General features: G+C 45.5%; 1 long non-coding RNA gene across 1 annotated transcript in view; it reads left to right on the plus strand.

Moving 5' to 3' along the window:
- The window catches only part of LOC116758103, a 291,549-nt gene extending 286,403 nt beyond the window's left edge, over positions 1-5,146 (plus strand). Inside the window, exon 4 of the long non-coding RNA XR_004351144.1 lies at positions 5,051-5,146. This is a non-coding gene — a long non-coding RNA (uncharacterized LOC116758103). The remainder of the gene's footprint in view (positions 1-5,050) is intronic.
- Positions 5,147-8,861: the final 3,715 nt, after the last annotated feature.

Genomic DNA, 8,861 nt, shown 5'->3' on the forward strand with positions numbered 1-8,861 from the left:
AGTGAAAGGGTCCAGCACTGTGCCTGTGGCATGTGGTCGATGCCCACTGAATGCCCATTCCCCCGCCTTCAACGGGAGGATGCAAGCATTGCTTTGGTTTTGCACACCGCCTGGCCACCATCCTCACCTTCCGTGTCAGCGTGTGTTCTGGAGGGTGTTTGGCGCAGTGCGTGAGAAAGGAGAAGGTGATTCACGTTCCTCGCCCACAGCAGGATCCCTGTAGCCTAGCATCACGATGTCCTGCCGGGAGACCTTGCGGGAGGTGAACGGACTGGCCTCTGCCTGGATTCTGCAAAGGGAAACTCAAGAAGACAACTTTCCAGGTTTTCTGCTGCCCACCCCTGGCGCCCTACTACAGCATGCTGTAGTGCTTTGGTCAGGAACAGCCCTCATCAGAAAGAGCTACTCTGGAAATGTATTCAGTCAAAAAGAATCACCAGTATTTACTTACAAAACCCTTTTGATACTTTTTTTTTTCATTTAATCCCCATGATAATCTTGTGAGGAAGTTACTTATTTGTCAACATTTTATAAACGAGACTTGAGTGGCTGTTATTCATGGCACACGTGAAACAAAACCCAAACACAGTTCCCCTCTGACCCCACGCAGTCTCCTTTTAGCTGCGTGACCATGTCCCTCTTGGGCCAGCCTTTGATGCTGCCTACTCAGAGACATCTCAACAAACATTCCCTGCCCTTGGGTTTTCCAGCTCATTGGAGAGATGATTTAGGACATCATCCTGATCACTGGAAAAATGAGCATGGACCCTTCGTGGGGCAGGGTTGGGGGGTGCTATATTCTAGAAGTCATGCTTCCCTGGAAGCCCAGAGCTCAGAGTTACAGCCCTTTCTCTGCGGCACATCCATCAGACATCAGTAGATGGATGTCAGCCAGCATCCAAACTGTGGCATCGGGAAGGGGCCAGAGGAATGCGGCTGGCTCCCCGCCTCTTATTTTAACATTGCACTGGAAGGTCGTGTTCATTCGAGCTTTCAAACCAAAAATAAATTATTGTAATCCATTTGCTAATTACACCATGCTGAAGTTCTAGATGCTGTAAACTGCAGCCGTGATAGATCTAGATGAAGTTTCTGGGAGTTTATTTTTAGCCATTCAGAGAGCACTCAGTTTCCTAGAGGCTTCATTTGCAAGTCGGGGAGGGGACAGGGAAAATGCGTCTGCACAGTCCTTCCTGCCCTGTGACTTGGATGGAGCCATTTAACCTCCCCAGCCCTCCTCTGTACAGCAGGTAGATGTAGTAGCTGATCTAGAAGCCCTGTCTAACTTTAAGCTCTAACTCTCATTTCCTAACTTTGGAAACTAGAATGTGTTCAGACATGGTCTTTGCCTGCCTGTTCCATCCTGGAGAATGTCAAAAGCCACCACCCCAACGTGTTGTGAACCGTGGGACACAGGCCTTCAGAAACCTCGGGCTGAGTGGATGCATGGTCCCCCTTTTCTGATCCTTATTGTTTGGGGGTGGAGAGAGACGGAAGGATTTTTATATGTATTTTGCACCAGCTGTGTGCATCCTCCAGCGCTAGGTGCTTGCATGTGAGTGCTTTTTGGATGGCCTCCCCCATTCAAGGCCAACGTCATCCGTTTCAGTCGGCCAGTCGCTCATGATCATCTGTGTGTCAGGCACTGGGCTTGGTTCTGAAAACATCATGAAGGTGAAGTGGGTGCCATTCCGAGCTCCAAGGAGACCAGCAGGGGAGGTAAAGCGTGAAATGAATATGTTGAAGTGCTTTTTGGAACTGCAGTATTAGCCATAAAAGTGCTGAGTGTCATCGGAGATGTCACAGACTCATTCTGGTGGGGGTCCAGGTTCATTCGTGCCTAACGGGGGAGGAGAATCAGGGAAGGCTTTGAGGATGAAGGGGTGTTTGAGCCAGGTTGGATGTACAAATAGGATTTAGAAATGTAGGGATTGGGTAAGGGAAATTGCACAGACCTGCTTTGGTAACCTTGGAAACCACGCTGGGCAGATCACAGGGATGGCTGTCCCTGACCAGTCAGCATTCCCAAATGCCTAGCAGAGCACATTTCTTCCCCAGACGCCATGACCTCCAGCAAATTTTCTTCAGTTTTGACAGAAGGATGACACATTTTTTTCCAAAGTGTGAGCATAAAGAATTCCTGTGTTTAGATGCTTCTGGATAAACAACCTTCCAGTGTATTTGTGTGGTTCTTGGGTGGATAGATGGATGCGTGGTCAGATGGATGAATGGATGGTTTGGTATCGTTGTGGTGCTGCCGCAGGAAAGAGGTGGAAGCAATTAAACTGGCTGGGCTTGTGGGTAGTTTTATGGGAAGAGGACATCGGAGCTGAGCCTTGAACAATGAATTTTCTCAGCTCCCAGTGCAGATAAAGGTCTTCCATTCTGAGGGAGGCAAACTGGAAGCGTGAAAATGCGTGACATTGTGGGGAATGGCGAGTTGCAGAGGCCAGGGCATAGGAAGGGAGGATGAGTAAAGGTAGTAGCTGAGAGCACAAGCTTTGAATTAGACAGATGGTGTTTTGAATCCCAGCTCTGCCACATAGTAGCTGAGTGATCCTGGGCAAATTGCATTTCTTTTCTTAGCTTCTCCTTCCTCGTCTATAAAAAAGGAGCATTAATAATAACTACCCCAGGTGGTTACTGTGAAGATTAGGTGAAATAATGTTTAGCACAGTGATTGGCATGCACTTAATATGCACTTAATAAATAGTAGCTAATGGTTCTTATTTTATTGAAACAATTCTAATTAAATGATGAAAGATATAATGTTACATACCAATTTTAGGTCAACAAAAAACAAATGATGAAAATGCCAGTTTAAACCACAGAATTTAAGGAAGAGGGGGCTCCTTACCCTTTCACATGTAAAGGTGAGGCAAAGAAAAAAGAGCTAGCAAAAAAGGCAGAGAAAGTCCTGGCAGGAAAAGGAGAATCAGAAGAGACTGGTGTTGTAGATGCCAAGGCAGGATTGTGTCTAGAGGAGAAGGCGATCCTGCTGGCGGATGACCCAGGGAGGCCACTGCAGACTGAGAAGTCTCTGGAATTTGCAGTGACAACATCATTATGGTCTTAAAGAGAACATTCTGGAGGTGGAGCCCCACCACAATGATCTGTGGGGTGCGCGGGTGTGCAGGAAGTGGTCTAGATGACTCTTTCAGGAATTCTCTCAGAGAAGGAGAAAAAGAACTTGGACTGGCATGGGGACAAGGTCACGGGAAGGGCTTAGTTAGATGAAGACTATTTGAGCTCAGTTATTTTCGTCCCTTTTTAAACCCATGCCTTCATTTGATAGACATAACATCACTGTCCCCTTCACGATCCTGATATTCCGGCACCCGTCACCCAACACTTACCCTAGTCCCACTGGGAACTATGCCTGCCAAGAAGATTTTGTCTGGATGTATTTCTTGTAGTTGCATTTTAATAACAGTAGGAATTTAATGATCTGTTGGAATAAAGCAGGTAAGAAATGATGTCGGCATTGAGGGTGATAAGTTGGCAGATTCGAGAGACAGTAAGTAAGCTGACTTGAGTGGATGTAAGGAGTGAGGGGGAGGAGAGTCAAGGAGGGACCCTTGGGGTTCTGGTGTGGAGGGCTGAGTGAAGAGCCACACCAGCTGGTGAGTGTCACTTCTCCACGTCGGTCCTCACCTCCACCCATCTGGGTGGCGCCTCACAGGCTCGTCGAGAGTAAGAAATCACGTGGCAGATGTGGTCATCATCTGGAAGCTTTCAAATGTTTTATAAATCTAGGTATTCTTATTAACACTGTTATAAGCAAGAGATGGTGCATCCAGCTCTTTCTTATGCGCCGTCTCTGTTTTTATCTGCACAGCCTCTTCGTCAGTAAGTGTTGTAATTCTAAATGGCAGGAGGGAACTAGTGTGTATTGCTCAGGTACCTTTTTACAGATAAGGAAATGGAGGGGCAGGGAGGCTTAGAAAAACTAACCTGAGATTGCACCCAGTGACTAGAGGATACACGTTCTTTCCAAGTACACATGGAATACTCACAACAATTGACTAAATCCTAGGCTGTCAAATGTGTCTCAGCAAGTTTCACGGAATCAGTATCCTGCAAACCACGTTCTCCTGCCACAGGACAGTTATAAGCTAGAAATCAATAACAGAAAGATGAGTTTAAAAAAAAAAATACGTTGAGGGGGAGGGATAAGTTAGGAGTTTGGGGGGAAAATGCATTGAGAGATATTCACAGAAACACTTCTAACTAACTCATGAGTCAAAAAGGAAATGCTAATAGAAATTATAAAATATTATAAATGAATGATAAGAGAAATCAAATATCGAAGTTGTGGAATATAGCTGAGACAGCAAAAGGGAAATGTTTGGGAAAGAAGAAGGGCTGGAAATTAACAAATGGGCTAAGTATCCAATTTAAGAACAATAGTAAGGGAGGGTGGGAGGGAGATGCAAGAGGGAGGGCATATGGGGATATATGATAGGTATGGCTGATTCACTTTGTTATACAGCAGCAACTAACACAACAATGTAAAGCAATTATACTCCAATAAACATGTTTTTAAAAAATAAAAACAATAGTAAACATAAATAAACAAGACAGCCCAAGGTTGCACAGTTATAAGTGGTAGAGCCAGGATTCAAACATAGATATGGCTGCTTCCAAAGCCCTCACTCTCTCCACTACACCATGAGCCTTTCTCTGTGCTGCTTTCCATAAATACGCCCAGTGCCTGGAAATTGTTTCTCCCTAAGGGTCAAAGAGCTGAACCTATAGGGTAACTCCCTGTATCAAAGGTTGATGATAAAGCACACTCGTTTATTCATCCGTCCTTTCTTTCCCTCATTCATTCATTAAATATTTATTGAGCATTTGCTATGTGCCAGGCACTGGGATCACTACCTTAGTCGCCTTTCCTCTGAGTGTTCCAAAACCAGTCTTCAGCCTGGGGCCCAAGCTGCCGCTGCTGCCCACCCCCCGCCCCTCAAGCTACCTAAACCTCATCTGCTGTCTGTCAGAAGAGCAACCTCGTCAAAATGACTGATTTCTCTCTTGTCTCTTTCAACAGGTAGACTGAAATTATCACGTGTCCACATTAAAATTGCGTACTTCAAGGATTATTTGAAGGATTATTCTTAGACCCTGTTAAGAAGATTTAAAGAAAAGTGAGTTGATTTTTTTTTTTTACACTTCAGAGAGTATTCATGATTTAAGTTAATGATATGGCTGCTTTTTTATTCTACACGTTAAGTATATGTTCATAGGTAGATTTTATATTCATTTATTTTGTAAGAAATTGTTTCCCTAAAAACAATGAGCAGGGAGTACAGGATTACTGCTTGGCTTCCCTGTACGATTTTAGTACATTTCAAAGGCTTGTGGAATCTTAGAGATGAATGCTTCTTAGAGCTGTGGATCTTTGGTAGGTAGGTAGACAGATAGATGGATAGACAGACAGATAGATAGACTTGGTCTGTGCTTGGAAAACTCCAGGGACTAATGAGGAACTGGTTATCTCCCCCCATTTATGATTTTTATTTAAAAAATCTGGATTTGACATCCAGTGTATCCACTTCTCCTCACATCTTGCCAAGCCTCTTTTTCACTACACAGTCCTAAAAATGTTTGAAGACAAAAGATCGTGCCCTTCCTTGAGATCTTTTTTTATTCTTTGTCCCTCATAATTTGGTTTTAAGAGCAATTCCTTCCCTGGTCAACACTGTAAATGTCTCCTCAAAAAGAGGCATCGCCTGGAACACAGACAGTGCTCTATCAGTGTCCTTTGTCCCAGGAGATGCGTGAGAATCAGAGGAAGATAAACCCAAGGACCAGACCTGGGTTCCAGTCCCAGTTCTGCTCTGACGATGCTCTCGGGAAAGTCCCTTCATCTCTCTGAGATTGGAGAAAACAGGAGGGTAGGACAAGATGGTCCTAAGATGCTGCCCACCTCCATGTGGATAGTTTTGCTGACTCAGAGTAAAGAAGTTGCTGCTTCCCTCTGTCCCGGGCACTGGAATGCGCCAGGACTTGGGGATCAGTGGGATGTGGATACGGTCCCAGCCCTATCACTTGCTATGTGACCCTAGGCTGTCACTTCTCTCTGAGCATCTATTTCCTCATTTGTGAAGTAAGGATGTTAATACATGTGGCAAGGGGTTCGTGTGAGGTGTGCTGGGATGATGTACGTAAAGCGCTTGGTACCTGGTGTGTAGGAAGTGTTGAATAAATGATAGCCCCTAGTAGCTGCATAAGTAGTGATGGGGCTCCTTACCTCCAGCTGGAGGAGAAGACAGCAGGTGGTGAAGAGAGAAGCGTGAATATGTGGGTGTGCTTGTTAGGGATGGGGGAGGAGTGGCCACATCCCAAAAAGTCTCATGCAAACACAAGCCCAACTCTGGAAAGTTCATGAAATTAAAACTCTACTCAGAATCAGACAAGGCAAGATTGGTTGCTGCGGAATGTACAGTTAAAAGGGAAATTTTTAAGGAGGATCTGAGGGGCTGCATAGATTCTGCCAATCTCTGGCTGCTGCCACTGCCCCAGTCCTGGATAGTAAGGATTGGTGTCCCCAGAAGGAAGGTCCTTAGACCCCCAGTAGACCTGGGGGGCTTGAGAATCATCATATATCTGTATATGTTCAGAAGGCTGGTTGTGAGGTTGAGATGAGAGACTGAGTGTGAAAGGGATTTACAAACTGTAGAGTACCCTCCACATATATGTACGTTTGTATTATGAGATATTTCAGTGCTTTGGAAATCAGGAGACGGGGGAAACTCCATGTGTAATGAAGCAGTAGGGTCCAGCCCACGGGTTCCTGAGCAGAGCAGCGTGTGTGTGAATGCCTGCACATGTCTGTGTGTGTGCACACGTACGCCTGTGTGTGTCTGCTCATGTGTGTGAGTTTGTGTGTGCACGTGTGTGTGCATGCGTGAGAGAATCTTTGGGCCCTTTGGATGTGGTCATCACTCTGCACGGTGACTGGCGGCCTGGAGAGAGTGTGACATAGGAATGAAAGCACAGGGTGTGGGCCGGTCAGTTTCGCTCTATAACTGACTGGCCGTGTGACCTTGGCCGCATTTTTCCAAGAGTGCCCCAGCTCCTGCCTTTGTGGAGGTTAAAGGGTGTGGGCAGGGCTACTCTGGGGAACTGGGAGGGAACTGCATAGAAGGTACCCTTCACACTGAGAAGGCGTCCAGGATGTGTGAGTGCCCTTCTCCTGTGGTTAATGGAATTTGTCGGAGTTTAGGGAAGTCTTCTGGACCTGTTGGCTGAAAGGACCCTACCCTGAGGGCCCAGGCGCCTGGCTACACCCTTCAGCCCTGTTGCAAAGGCTCGTTCCAGAGGTGTTTCCACACCTCGGCCATCCTTCCCAGTCCCATCCCTCAATCTGGCTGTGGGGCTGATAAATCTTACATTCAGGAGGACTGGGAGCTGTGTTGTCAGTGAAGGTGTGGAACAAGGATTTTTTCTTTTTTGAAATTATTATAGCTAATGTCATGGCCTTTGTTCTCCAGACAGCTACTGGCTCTTCATAGCAGGGTGCTGCCCCAGGCTAACACTGCAGTGGATGCCACTGGCCAGAGGTGCCCATTTCGAGGTTTCCGGATCCTGGGAATACTATATAATCGTGTATTACAGTGTTTTTCGAATTGTGGGTTGTGACCCATTAGTGGGTCATGAATTTAATTTGGTGGTTCAAGATCACCATGCATTACGGTGAAGCAAAGTGATCCAGTAGCCCATAGAGTGAGTGACGGTATTTATATTATGTATTCAACACAGGTCTCATATCCAAAATATATACAGCTGACCCTCGAACATGCAGGGCTTGGGGCACCAACCCTCTGTGCAGTTGAAAATCCAAGTACAATTTATAGTGGGCCCTCCACATACACAGTCTGTCAGTATCCCAGGTTCTGCACCTGCAGATTCAAACAACCATGGACATATTGAAAACAATCTGTGTCTAAGTGGACCCATGCAATCCAAACCCATGTTGTTCAAGGGTCAACTGTATAGTAGGAAGAAAAGAGGAAACTCCTACAAATAAGTAAGGAAAAGACGAGTAACCTAATAGAAAAGTAAGCAAAAGATATTTCAAACAGATACTTCACAAATGAGGAGATCCAAATAACCAATAAGCATACGAAAGCGTTATCAGTTATCAGGGAATTACAGATTAAACCAGCAATGAAATACCACTATACAGCCATAAGAAAGGCTAAAATGAAAAGAGAGAGACAATACCTAGCGTTGGCCAGGACGTGAAGCAGCTAGAACCCTCACACATGTCTGTCTGAAGTATAATTTGGTATGATGACTTTGGAAAACTGTCTGGAAGTATCACCTAAAGTGGGACATGTGCATACTAGCCATTCCATCCTTAGATGCACTCATGAGATGTGTATACGCATGTCCACCCTAAAACATGACCATCGGCAACGGCATGGATAAATGGTGATACAGCCCCACAGTGAAATGTTGCCCCCAGCAGTACGAATGGCCCTCACAAATACAGCGTTGAAAGAAGCAGCCAGGCACAGAGAAACTTTATGACTACATGTATATGAAGTACAAAAACAGGCACACTGAGCTGTGTTGTTAGAAGTCGGCAGAGCAGTTATCCTTGGGGGAGGGGCTGGTCAATGGGAGGCCGCAGTGCAGGCTTTCAAGGTATGGGTAATGCTCTGTCTTTTGATCTGAGCGCTGGTTACATGGGTGCTTTCAATTTGTGAGAGCTTATCCAGCTCTTTATCTATGACACGCACACCTACGAGACTTACATTTTGCTTCAATAAAAGTTTACAAAATGAATGTGTAAATTATGATTTATAAATCAATAGAAAAGAGTAGAAAACGCAGCAGGTAGTAAGAGTGAG

The sequence above is a fragment of the Phocoena sinus genome, chromosome 8 (genome assembly GCF_008692025.1).
Source record: "Phocoena sinus isolate mPhoSin1 chromosome 8, mPhoSin1.pri, whole genome shotgun sequence".
Lineage (NCBI taxonomy): Eukaryota > Metazoa > Chordata > Mammalia > Artiodactyla > Phocoenidae > Phocoena > Phocoena sinus.